Genomic DNA, 14,521 nt, shown 5'->3' on the forward strand with positions numbered 1-14,521 from the left:
GACTAGTCTCCCAGACCCTGCCGCTGAAAAACATCCCCACAGCATTATGCTGCCACCACCATGCTTCCTCCAGACGTGACACTTGGCATTCAGGCCAAAAAGTTCAATCTTGGTTTCATCAGACCAGAGAATCTTGTTTCTCATGGTCTTGAGTCCGTTAGGTGCCTTTTGGCAAATTCCAAGCAGGCTGTTATGTGCCTTTTACTGAGGCGTGGCTTCTGTCTGGCCACTCTACCATAAAGGCCTGATTGGTGGAGTGCTGCAGAGATGGTTGTCCTTCTGGAAGATTCTCCCATCTCCACAAAGGAACTCTGGAGCTCTGTCAGAGTGACCATCAGGTTCTTGTTCACATCCCTGACCAAGGCCCTCCCCCGATTACTCCGTTTGGCCGGGCGGCCAGCTCTAGGAAGAGTCTCTGTGTGTCCAAACTTCTTTTCCGTTTAAGAATGATGGGGACCATCAATGCTGCAGAATTGTTTTGGGTGTCCTTCCCCAGATCTGTGCCTTGACACAATCCTGTATCTGCGACCTCTGGTGGCATGTCTTGTGGGGTATGAATGGGTGCATTCAGCATGTCAGTACTCAAAAAAAAGTAGTGATGTAGTCAATCTCTCCTCTACTTTGAGTCATGAGAGATTGACGTGCATGTTATTAATGTTAGCTCTCTGTGTACATTTAAGGGCCAGACGTACTGCCCTGTTCTGAGCCAATTTGTGCCCCTGACCACATGACTGGACAGTAGTCAAGGTGCAAAAAAACTAGGGCCTGTAGGACCTGCCTTGTTGATTGGATAGATCCCAAATGGCACCATATTCCCTACATAGTGCACTACTTTTGCCACGGGCTCTGGTCAAAATAGAGCACTATACAGAGAATAGGATGCCATTTCAGTGTGCTTCATATACCTCTACCCTTTCTCTGAGTCGGGAGAAGATGTCCTGCTGGTGCTGGCGGTCTGTGTGGTGGGCCAGCTCCTCCTGGTGGGCCTGCCTGGCCACCTCCATCACCAGGGCTTTTCGGGCCTGCTGCCAGCTCTGGGCCTCCGCACGCAGCTGGGTCGGGGTGAAGCGTTGCCAGTCAAAGCTCGGCTCGGGTTCCGTCTGCAACAAGACAGCCATGGAGATGTAATTGCAACTAGAACAGGAGTCTAGTTTTCTAAACCTTTATTTAACCAGGAAAAGGCTCTTGAGGTTAGAAACTACTTTTGCGACAGGGACCTTTTGCTAGGTTTATGTAGCGATATAGCCTGTCACAACAGTGCTGTCACAAGTTGGTCGTAGTGACATATAATATCTAACAACATACTGTATATAGCATATATGCAGCATAGCAACATGTAAGCCTGTATTCATACATTCGATTAGACTAACGTGCTAAAGCAGATATACAGAGATTACGGAGTAACAACCAGGTCTTGATATTGGCTTTAGATGCGCTATATATACAAAAGTATGTGGACTGAAGAGCTCAGTGTCTTTCAATTTGGCACCATCATAGGATGCCACCTTTCCAACAAGTCAGTCCGCCGAGTGCTGAAGCGAGTAGCGTGTATAAATTGTCTCTCCTCGGTTGCAATACTCACTACTGAGTTCCAAACTGCCTCTGAAAGCAACATCAGAACAAAAACTCTTAGTCGGGAGCTTAATGAAATGGCTTTCCATGGCCAATCAGCCATCACACAAGCCTAAGATCACCATACGCAATGCCAAGCGTCGGCTGGACTGGTGTAAAACTTGCCGCCATTGGACTCTGGAGCAGTGGAAACACGTTCTCTGAAGTGAGAAATCACACACTTCACCATCTGGCAGTCCGACAGACAAATCTGGGTTTGGCGGATGCCAGGAGAACGCTTACCTGACCCAATGCATAGTGTCAACTGTAAAGTTTGGTGGAGGATGAATAATGGTCTGGGGATGTTTTATGGTTCGGGCTAGGCCCCTTATTTCCAGTGAAGGGAAATCTTAACGCAACAGTATACAATGACATTCTAGACAATTCTGTGCTTCCAACTTTATGGCCACAGTTTAGGGATGGTCTTTTTGTGTTTCAGCATGACAATGCCACTGTGCACAAAGCGAGGTCCATTCAGAAAGTTCAGAAAGTTCTTCCACACGAGATCGGTGTGGAAGAACTTGAGTGGCCGTCACAGAGCCCTGACCTCAACCCCAACGAACACCTTTGGGATGAATTGGAACACCGACTGCGAGCCAGGGCTAATCGCCCAACATCAGTGCCAGATCTCACTAATGCTCTTGTGGCTGAATGGAAGCAAGTCCCTACAGCAATGTTCCAACATCTAGTGGAAATCCTTCCCAGAAGGGTGGAGGCTGTTATAGGAGTAACAGGGGGACCAACTCTAGAGTGAGATGTTCGTCAAGCAGGTGTCCACATACCTTTGGTCATGTAGTGTACAGCTGAAGTCAGAAGTTTACATACACCACAGCCAAATGCATTTCAACTCAGTTTTTCACAATTCCTGACATTTAATCCTTGTAAAACGTCTCTGTCTTAGGTCAGTTAGAATCACCACTTTATTTTCAGAATGTGAAATGTCAGAATAATAGTAGAGAGTGATTTATTTCAGCTTTTATTTCTTTCGTCACATTCCCAGTGGGTCAGAAGTTTATATAGACTCAATTAGTATTTGGTAGCATTGCCTTTAAATTGTTTAACTTGGGTCAAACTTCCACAAGCTTATGTCAATATAGGACTCGTTTTACTGTGGATATAGATACTTTTGTACCTGTTTCCTCCAGCATCTTCACAAGGTCCTTTGCTGTTGTTCTGGGATTGATTTGCACTTTTTGCACCAAAGTATGTTCACCTCTAGGAGACAGAACGCGTCTCCTTCCTGAGTGGTATGATGGCTGCGTGGTCCCATGGTGTTTATACTTGCGTACTATTGTTTGAACAGATGAACGTGGTACCTTCAGGCATTTGGAAATTACTCCCAAGGATGAACCAGACTTGTGGAGGTGTACAATTATTTTGGTCTGATTTCGTTTGATCTTCCATGATGTCAAGCAAATAGGCACTGAGTTTGAAGGTAGGCCTTGAAATACATCCACATGTACACCTCTAAAGCCATGTCATCATTTTCTGGAATTTCCAAGCTGTTTCAAGGTCGAAAGTCAACTTATTGTATGTAAACTTCTGACCCACTGGAATTGTGATACAGTGAATTATAAGTGAAATAATCTGTCTGTAAACAATTGTTGGAAAAATTGCTTGTGTCATGCACAAAGTAGATGTTCTAACTGACTTGCCAAAACGATAGTTTGTTAAGAAGATATTCATGGAGTGGTTGAAAAACGAGTTTTAATGACTCCAACCTAAGTGTATGTAAACTTCCGACTTCAACTGTACGTGGTGTAAAATTGACTTTTCCCTTTTATGGTAAAATGTCCCGGAGGAAACCTCTAGGGTTTTCCATGAGGGGTGTCTGTAGCTATTTATTATTGTGTCAGCGATCACACAGAGGCAGCTTCACTTGGCTACCTTATCGGAACGGAGGGAATGGTATTAATCTATGTTCTAATAGTGGCTAACTGCCGGTGTGAAGGCATTATGCGGCTGACTGGTTTCATTGAAAGTGAGTGAGCTGACAGATCTGCCAATGTAACATACGGCGCCGCGCCAGAGGCAGCCGAGCACATCCTGGTTATTAAATGCACAACTTTATAACTTCAAGATGATCCATCATCCTTTTCCTTCTCTCTCCCTCTCTCTCTCCATGTCCTTCTGCCTTGCTCTTTTGGAATTTGTGGGTGTGTGTTTCACAGTGTGTTCAGAAAGTATTCAGAATCCTTGACTTGTTCCACATTTTGTTACGTTACAGCCTTATTCTAAAATTGATTAAAGACATTTTTTCCCTCATCAATCTACACACAATACCACATAATGACAAAGAGAAAACAGGTTTTTAGAATTGTTTACAAATGTATTACAAATAAAAAGATAGAAATACTATATGGACATAAGTATGCAGACCCTTTGCTATGAGACTCAAAATGAAGCTCAGGTGCATCCTGTTTCCAATGATCATCCTTGAGATGTTTCTATGACTTGATTGGACATGATTTGGAAAGACACACACCTGTATACATCAGGTCCCACAGTTGACAGTGCATGTCAGAGCAAAAACCAAGCCATAAGGTTGAAGGAATTGTCCGTAGAGACAGGACTGTGTCGAGGCACAGATCTGGGAAAGTGTTGAAGCGCTGGAGATCCCCAAGAACACAGTGGCCTTCATCATTCTTAAATGGATGAAGTTTGGAACCACCAAGACTCTTTCTAGAGTTGGCCGCACAGCCAAACTGAGCAGTCGGGGGTGAAGGGCATTGGTCAGGGAGGTGACCAAGAACCTGATGGTCACTCAGAGCTCCAGAGTTCCTCTGTGGAGATGGGAGAACCTTCCAGAAGGACAACATCTCTGCAGCACTCCACCAATCAGATTGTTATGGTAGAGTGGCCAGACGGAAGCCACTCCTCAGTAAAAGGCACATGACAGCCCTCTTGGAGTATGCCAAAAGGCACCTAACGAACTCTCAGACCATAAGAAACAAGATTCTCTGGTCTGATGAAACCAAGACTGAACTCTTTGGCCTGAATACCAAGCATCACGTCTGGAGGAAACATGGCACCATCCCTACGGTGAAGCATGGTGGTGGCAGCATCATGCTGTGGGGATGTTTTTCAGCAGCAGGGACTGGGAGACTAGTCAGGATCCTTGATGAAAACCTGCTCCATAGCACTCAGGACCTCAGACTGAGGTGAAGGTTCACCTTCCAACAGGACAACAATCCTAAGCACACAGCCAAGACAACGCAGGAGTGGCTTCAGGACAAGCCTTTGAATGTCCTTCAGTGGCCCAGCCAGAGCCCTCACTTGAACCCGATCGAACATCTCTGGAGAGACCTGGAAATAGCTGTGCAGCGACGCTCCCCATTCAACCTGACAGAGCTTGAGAGGATCTGCAGAGAAGAATGGGAGAAACTCACCAAATGTATATACAGTGGGGAGAACAAGTATTTGATACACTGCCGATTTTGCAGGTTTTCCTACTTACAAAGCATGTAGAGGTCTGTAATTTTTATCATAGGTACACTTCAACTGTGAGAGACGGAATCTAAAACAAAAATCCAGAAAATCACATTGTATGATTTTTAAGTAATTAATTAGCATTTTACTGCATGACAGAACTTAATATTTGGTACAGAAACCTTTGTTTGCAATTACAGAGATCATACGTTTCCTGTAGTTCTTGACCAGGTTTGCACACACTGCAGCAGGGATTTTGGCCCACTCCTCCATACAGACCTTCTACACATCCTTCAATAATACGGACTTTCAGCTCCCTCCAAAGATTTTCTATTGGGTTCAGGTCTGGAGACTGGCTAGGCCACTCCAGGACCATGCGATGCTTCTTACGGAGCCACTCCTTAGTTGCCCTGGCTGTGTGTTTTGGGTCATTGTCATGCTGGAAGACCCAGCCACGACCAATCTTCAATGTTCTTACTGAGGGAAGGAGGTTGTTGGCCAAGATCTCGCGATACATGGCCCCATCCATCCTCCCCTCAATGCGGTGCAGTCGTCCTGTCCCCTTTGCAGAAAAGCATCCCCAAAGAATGATGTTTCCACCTCCATGCTTCATGGTTGGGATGGTGTTCTTGGGGTTGTACTCATCCTTCTTCTTCCTCCAAACACGGCGAGTGTTTGGAGGCTCTATTTTTGTCTCATCAGAACACATGACATTCTCCCATTCCTCATCCAGATGGTCATTGGCAAACTTCAGATGGGCCTGGACATGCGCTGGCTTGAGCAGGGGGACCTTGCGTGCGCTGCAGGATTTTAATCCATGACGGCGTAGTGTGTTACTAATGGTTTTCTTTGAGACTGTGGTCCCAGCTCTCTTCAGGTCATTGACCAGGTCCTGCCGTGTAGTTCTGGGCTGATCCCTCACCTTCCTCATGATCATTGATGCCCCATGAGGTGAGATCTTGCATGGAGCCCCAGACCGAGGGTGATTGACCGTCATCTTGAACTTCTTCCATTTTCAAATAATTGTGCCAACAGGTGTTGCCTTCTCACCAAGCTGCTTGCCTATTGTCCTATTAGCCCATCTCAGCCTGGTGCAGGTCTACAATTTTATCCCTGATGTCCTTACACAGCTGTCTGGTCTTTGCCATTGTGGAGAGGTTGGAGTCTGTTTGATTGAGTGTGTGGACAGGTGTCTTTTATACAGGTAACGAGTTCAAACCGGTTGCTGTTAATACAGGTAATGAGTGGAGAGCAGGAGGGCTTCTTAAAGAAAAACTAACAGGTCTGTGAGAGCCGGAATTCTTACTGGTTGGTAGGTGATCAAATACTTATGTCATGCAATAAAATGCAAATGAATTACTTAAAAATCATACAGTGTGATTTTCTGACGGACGTCTACATGCTTTGTAAGTAGGAAAACCTGCAAAATCGGCAGTGTATCAAATACTTGTTCTCCCCACTGTAGGTGTGCCAAGCTTGTAGCATCATACCGAAGAAGACTCAATGCTGTAATCGCTGCCAAAGGTGCTTCAACATTTTACTGAGGAAATGGTCTGAATACTTACATAAATGTGATATTTCAACAACAACAAAAAATTAATATATTTGCAAAAAATATCTAAAAACCTGTTTTTGTCATCATGGGGTATTGTGTGTTGATTGATGAGGAAAAAAACAATTGAATACATTTTCGAATAAGCCTGTAACGTAACAAAATATGGAAAAAGTCAAGGGGTCTGAATACTTTCCGAATGCACTGCATATGCGTTCCTATGTGTTCATTTGTGTGCATGTGCATCCGTGTGTGTGTGTGCATGTGTGTGTGTGCGTGTGCTCATGTTCTGTAAGGAACCGTGCTTCTACACCTGCATTGCTTGCTGTTTGGGGTTTTAGGCTGAGTTTCTGTACAGCACTTTGAGATATCAGCTGATGTAAGAAGGGCTATATAAATACATTTGATTTGATGTGATTTGATTCTTAAATCTGTGCAGCGGTATTAGTTCAGCTGCTGACTGACAAATCCGTGCAGAGCCCCAGCCATCACTGCGAGGGCTGAGCAGTCGTACCATATTGGAAAGAAAACGGTTTGTCTGTCTGTAATTTATTTGTAATGACTTGGTGCTGCCTATCTTGGCCAGGGCGCTCTTGAAAAATAGATTTTAATCTCAATGAGCCCTTCCTGGTTAAATAAAGGTTAAATAAATCAAATTGAAAAAAAATATGATGGAAAGGCAGATCCATTAAAGAATCTAAATTAATTCCGTAAATGCCAAGGAACATCATGGGGTAGCTCCATTGAATTTTAATAGCAGACAATTTGCTTCTCACTTTTCATTCGCATGTGACATACGACAAAAGAAACCATGACCATTCGAAATGGAAACATTCACCAGCCAGTTCCACCAGGGGGCATAGTGCACTCTGTCAAATGGACGGCAAACCTTAGCATCCCTCTGATCCAGGGATGGGCAACTCCAGTCCTCGGGGGCTGGAGTGAAGTCACTTTCCCCCTGTCCCTAGCGAACACAGCTGATTAAAAGAATAGCATTTTAAACTGAAGATCATAATTATTTGATTATTGGAGTCAGGTGTGTTTGCTGGGGGAAAAAGTGTGAAACCAATCAGTTCCCAGAGGACTGGAGTTGCCCGTCCCTGATAATCATCATATGACAATGGATTTAAAAACACCTACTATATTTGCATATCAATCAGTGGGGGTCATGCATCCCAAAAATCTGAGGGGCACAAAGTATGTGAGGATGCCTGGGCTCCCGCTCTGGAAGTTGGAGAATTTAGCATTTTTCAAACAAGTGAAACAGCTTTTTCCTGCAGTAATCATTATGCTTAGAGAAATCAAAGGAGGAAGGGAACCGCTTCTAAGGTACAGAATAGTATGTTTTTGTAGACAGAAGGTGCTCTTTGGTAAAAGGGGTAAATAAAAAGAGAGGAGAACCAAGGCACTCTTCATATATCTCATTCAAATGTTAAATGGAAACATGGCCTTCGGCTGCATGGCCTTCGTCGAGGAGTACAAAGATATGACAATACAATGTCCTCTTTTGAACAACATTTTCCAGCCAACCCTGATTTGAAGAGGGGGTGTTTACAGAATTCATTGGACCACACCTAGTAAGCAATACTATACACATTAAAAAGTTAAATACTTGTAGATATGTTTTCAAATTTGCAAATCAAGGCTAGAAGCATCAGAACCCCTGTGTATTTTTCTGCGTATCTAGGCATACATTTTGAGCTGTCTGTATCCTTTTGTGGGTTTTTAGGTTTTATTTATTCGCACCAAAGAAAATAATTGAAAGACAAAACAGTACAGATTTTTTTTAAATAAAAAAAACAGGTAAAAACGGTGTGCAGGTGAGGTTGGAAACCCAAAAGGGTTTATAAAAACCACACCACAAATCTGTGTAAAAAAAAAAAAGTTTGTTCAATCAGTTAAACAAAACATATTCATTATAATTTAACTGTACATGACATACTCTGTATACAAGAAAAAATGTGTGTGTGTGTGTGTGTGTGTGTGAGAGAGAGGAGAGAGAGAGAGAGTTAGGCTACACGGAAGGGATTATTGGGTAGTTTGGTTCATCAGGCTGACCCCCAGTCTTCTCTTGAAGTCATTGAGGGATGATGGTGATTTGACCATGTGAAGATAAGAATTCCAGAGTATGGTACCTCTGTATCTGACAGAGAATTGACTATGTGAGGTGTAGCAGTGGGGAGGGTGAAGAGTATTACAGTGTCTTGTGTTATATAGATGGATTTCAGAATGAACCTGGAAGAATCCATTGAAGGGTTGAGATAAACTGTCTGGGAGGTATGACTATTTGTAGATGAAAGTACATAATTAGTGTACATTAACGTCGTAAATAGACAAGATATTGAGTTTCTTAAACGAAGGTGCAGATGGAGCCAGATAATTAGGTGGCTAGTCTTGTAAATGTATTTTGTATGATGAGTCATTTGAGTAGGTAGGAGGCATATGTACTGGCCCAGACAATATTACAGTAAATGAGTTACGGGTAAATTAAACTACAGTATAGAGTTAGGAAGCAAGCCTGATGAACCAAACCACTAATCTGTCTGATACCAACAGATTTCCTCGCTTTGCTACAGACACATTGAATAGGATCTTCCAGGTATAAACGTTTTAGTCAATCAGAACTCTGAGCACTGAGTAAAATCTGGTTGAAAGACTGAAAGGAATGTGAGTCTTATTCAGTACATTTAGCTTTTTCTCGATTTTTCTCGAGTCTACCAACCTTTCCAGCAGGCATGTCAGCTAAGATAGTTAGACAAGCTAGCTCCTCTAACATGATTGATATCCCGAAATGGCTTCTTTGTATCTCGTTATGAGGTCGGGAGACTGGGAACCAATCTGGGCTAGCTAAAGCCTACTTCATAAAATTGCTAGGTGGCCAGTAGTATTAACAGAGTAACAGCAACAACAACATGATTCATTATGGGCATGACGGCTCTGATATCAAAGTGCCTCTGCGTGTCCATTGGCGGGGACAGGGACAGTGGCCGGAAAGTGCAACTTGAATAGAGGTCAAAGGTAGAAGTGATTGTTAGAATTGAACATAAGTGCACTGTCTAAGTGTCCAGATAGCCAATTAATTCAGAAGAAAGTGCAAAACCAGGTCCAAGGTTGAAACGTATTTGATAGAACAACCACACCTCCGATAAAGTGTTGCTACAGAGGAAACAAAACGGTACAAAACAGGTAATAATATTAAAGCTGGGGCTGTTGGGACAGAACATCCTCTTTGACTGTTCCATTGATCTCCTACTGCTCTGGTTTGATCAAACAACACTCCCTTACCTCTCCTCAAATTGTGAATGAACTGCAGATGATGGACAATTAGCTTACAATCATCCCCCCCAAAAACTCCCCAAAAGTAATTAATGCAGACAGAATGGGAGAGTGGTTGAACAAAGCCCTGTTAACCCTGGTACAATGACAACCATCTTCCACTCTGATTTTCAACTAGCGAACTGTAGCCAAAAGCTAAGTAGTAAGTAGTTTTGGTTATATGACTTCTCTAATCCTCATGTTCACAATTTACAATGACCACATATGTCTATGGATGAGCTCAGGGAATTATGTTTTCCAATAACAAACACACAGGGAAAATGTGGCAACAACACAGCTGCGATGCAGTAAAAAATGGACGTGATTCATTTTGTGTCTAATGGAGTATGAGGAACAGACATTTCTATTATCACTGTGTGTTATGTGAATACAACTGTTTGTACCATTCACTGTTTGTGTGTATTGTGAGAGTAAAAGCATGTTTCTACCCTTCATGGTCTGTGTATTTCGAGAATAAAGCTATGTTGAAATAACTGAGATATACTGTCTGTTGATCTTGTTTTTCATTTTCAACTTTGAGGAATACGTTTCACTATGGGACATCAATTTGAGATCAAAGTGAGAGTTTGGCAACGCAAACATTGCTTGAGGAAAGAAGACTGCCTTTTTCGTACCAAACTTCACAACAATGAGGTTTGCAATTTTGCTCAAGGGACTGATTACCAATAAGAATTGAGCCAACCTAATTGTGACTAATAGCCGTACTCGGCGCAGTCTGCGCTCCATTGACTCTGGCTCTGTTTGTGTCGAGTTGGAAGATGAGAAAGGGAGAGCGCAGGAGGAAAGGGCTAGATCTATCTCATCACAGCCACTTGAGGCTGAATGTGGCCCTAAGTGTAGCATCCAGCTGGAACAGATATGAGGACAGGTCTGGGAGAGGAGGGAGAGGAGAGGAGCTCCCTGGCGGTTGTCATGGAGACGGGGGAGCGGAGGCAATAGTGTGAGGGAGGGCTGAGATGTGTCCAAATAGGGTGACACGGCGCATCCTGCAGCCTACCAAGCACATAATTCACTGACCAGGGAGATGGAGAGTAGAGACAGAGCGTCTTAGAGCTCTGGAAGAGGATGTGTGTAGATAGGCCGAAAGAGGTCGATATTCAGTGAATTGTAGATAGTGGATTTTGATTGCATTTGATTTGATTGCATTTGATTGAATACCAGCCAGAGTTTCCTTATGAGGTGGGTGAGGTTTTTTTCAATGTGCTGTGTGCACTGGGTGTGCCCTTGGTATGTGTGCATGTAAAGGGGTGTGATGACAAATCACTTTGCTGGACTGCGTCCTAAGTGGCACCCTATTCAAATCAAATCAAATTGTATTGGTCACATACACATGGTTAGCAGTTATTGCGAGTGTAGCGAAATGCTTGTACTTCTAGTTCCGACAGTGCAGTAATATCTAACAAGTAATCTGACAATTTCACAACAACTACCTTATGCACACACGTGTAAAGGAATGAAGAGGAATATGTACTGTACATATAAATACAGTGCGTCAAAAAAGTATTTAGTCAGCCACCATTGTGCAAGTTCTCCCACTTAAAAAGATGAGAGAGGCCTGTAATTGTTTTATCATAGGTACACTTCAACTATGACAGACAAAATGAGAAAACAAAATCCAGAAAATCACATTGTAGGATTTTTAATGAATTTATTTGCAAAATATGGTGGAAAATAAGTATTTGGTCACCTACAAACAAGCAAGATTTCTGGCTCTCACAGACCTGTAACTTCTTCTTTACGAGGCTCCTCTGTTCTCCACTCGTTACCTGTATTAATGGCACCTGTTTGAACTTGTTATCAGTATAAAAGACACCTGTCCACAACCTCAAACAGTCACACTCCAAACTTCACTATGGCCAAGACCAAAGAGCTGTCAAAGGACAACAGAAACAAAATTGTAGACCTGCACCAGGCTGGGAAGACTGAATCTGCAATAGGTAAGCAGCTTGGTTTGAAGAAATCAACTGTGGGAGCAATTATTAGGAAATGGAAGACATACAAGACCACTGATAATCTCCCTCGATCTGGGGCTCCACGCAAGATCTCACCCCGTGGGGTCAAAATGATCACAAGAACGGTGAGCATAAATCACAGAACCACACGGGGGACCTAGTGAACGACCTGCAGAGAGCTGGGGCCAAAGTAACAAAGCCTACCATCAGTAACACACTACGCCGCCAGGGACTCAAATCCTGCAGTGCCAGACGTGTCCCCCTGCTTAAGCCAGTACATGTCCAGGCCCGTCTGAAGTTTGCTAGAGAGCATTTGGACGATCCAGAAGAAGATTGGGAGAATGTCATATGGTCAGATGAAACCAAAATAAAACTTTTTGGTAAAAACTTAACTCGTCGTGTTTGGAGGACAAAGAATGCTGAGTTGCATCCAAAGAACACCATACCTACTGTGAAGCATGGGGGTGGAAACAGCATGCTTTGGGGCTGTTTTTCTGCAAAGGGACCAGGATGACTGATCCGTGTAGAGGAAAGAATGAATGGGGCCATGTATCGTGAGATTTTGAGTGAAAATCTCCTTCCATCAGCAAGGGCATTGAAGATGAAACGTGGCTGGGTCTTTCAGCATGACAATGATCTCAAACACACCGCCCGGGCAATGAAGGAGTGGCTTCGTAAGAAGCATTTCAAGGTCCTGGAGTGGCCTAGCCAGTCTCCAGATCTCAACCTCATAGAAAATCTTTGGAGGAAGTTGAAAGTCTGTGTTGCCCAGCAACAGCCCCAAAACATCACTGCTCTAGAGGAGATCTGCATGGAGGATTGGGCCAAAATACCAGCAACAGTGTGTGAAAACCTTGTGAAGACTTACAGAAAACATTTGACCTCTGTCATTGCCAACAAAGGGTATATAACAAAGTATTGAGATAAACTTTTGTTATTGACCAAATACTTATTTTCCACCATAGTTTGTAAATTAATTAATTAAAAATCCTACAATGTGATTTTCTGGATTTTTTTTCTCATTTTGTCTGTCATAGTTGAAGTGTACCTATGATGAAAATCACAGGACTCTCTCATCTTTTTAAGTGGGAGAACTTGCACAATTGGTGGCTGACTAAATACTTTCTTGCCCCACTGTATATGGATGAGCGATGGCCGTGCGGCATAGGCAAGATGCAGTAGATGGTATAGAATGCAGTATATACATATGAGATGAGTAATGTAGGGTATGTAAACATTATATGAAGTGGCATTGTTTAAAATTACTAGTGATTGTTACGGTTTTCTTTCTCCTCCTCCTCTGAAGAGGAGGTGTAGCAGGGATCGGACCAAAATGCAGTTTGGTTATTTAGATTCATGGTTCTTTAATAAAGAAACTACATATGAACGAACAAAACGTAACGTGAAAACCTAAACAGCCTCTCTGGTGCAAACAAACACAGAGACAGGAACAATCACCCACGAAACACTCAAAGAATATGGCTGCCTAAATATGGTTCCCAATCAGAGACAACGATAAACACCTGCCTTTGATTGAGAACCACTTCAGGCAACCATAGACTTTTCTAGATAACCCCACTATACCACAATCCCAATACCTACAAAAAAAACAAGACAAAACACACCACATAATTAAACCCATGTCACACCCTGGCCTAACCAAAATAATAAAGAAAACACAAAATACTAAGACCAGGGCGTGACAGTGATACATTTATTACATCCAATTTTTTATTATTAAAGCAGCTAGAGCTTTGAGTCAGTATTTTGGCAGCAGCCACCCAATGTTAGTGATGGCTGTTCAACAGTCTGATGGCCTTGAGATAGAAGCTGTTTTTCAGTCTCTCGGTCCCAGCTTTGATGCACCTGTATTGACCTCGCCTTCTGGATGATAGCAGGGTGAACAGGCAGTGGCTCGGGTGGTTGTTGTCTTTGATGATCTTTTTGGCCTTCCTGTGACATCGGGTGCTGTAGGTGTCCTGGAGGGCAGGTAGTTTGCCCCTGGTGATGCGTTGTGCAGACCTCACTACCCTCTGGAGGGCCTTACGGTTGTGGGCGGAGCAGTTGCCGTACCTGGCGGTGATACAGCCCGACAGGATGCTCTTCATTGTGCATCAGTAAAAGTTTGTGAGTGTTTTCGGTGATAAGCCAAATTTCTTCAGCCTCCTGAGGTTGAAGAGGCGCTGTTCAACCTTCTTCACCACGATGTCTGTGTGGGTGGACCATTTCAGTTTGTCTGTTATGTGTACGCAGAGGAACTTAAACTTTCCACTTTCTCCACTACTGTCCCGTCGATATGGATAGGGGGGTGCTCCCTCTGCTGTTTCCTGAAGTCCACGATCATCTCCTTTGTTTTGTTGACGTTGAGTGTGAAGTTATTTTCCTGACACCACACTCCGAGGGCCCTCGCCTCCTCCCTGTAGGCCGTCTCGTCGTTGTTGGTAATCAAGCCTACCACTGTAGTGTCTTCTGCAAACTTGATGATTGAGTTGGAGGCGTGCATGGCCACACGGTCATGGTTGAACAGGGAGTACAGGAGAGGGCTGAGAACGCACCCTTGTGGGGCCCCAATGTTGAGGATCAGCGGGGTGGAAATGTTGTTTCCTACCCTCACCAACTGGGGGCGGCCTGTCAGAAAGTC

The 14,521-nt window shown here is 43.6% G+C and overlaps 1 pseudogene; it reads right to left on the bottom strand.

Moving 5' to 3' along the window:
• The window catches only part of LOC149984623 (coiled-coil domain-containing protein 148-like), a 42,559-nt pseudogene that overhangs the window by 18,434 nt on the left and 9,604 nt on the right, over window positions 1-14,521 (bottom strand).

The sequence above is a fragment of the Oncorhynchus mykiss genome, chromosome 3 (genome assembly GCF_057628025.1).
Source record: "Oncorhynchus mykiss isolate SJ-2025 chromosome 3, ASM5762802v1, whole genome shotgun sequence".
In the NCBI taxonomy this organism is placed as follows: domain Eukaryota; kingdom Metazoa; phylum Chordata; class Actinopteri; order Salmoniformes; family Salmonidae; genus Oncorhynchus; species Oncorhynchus mykiss.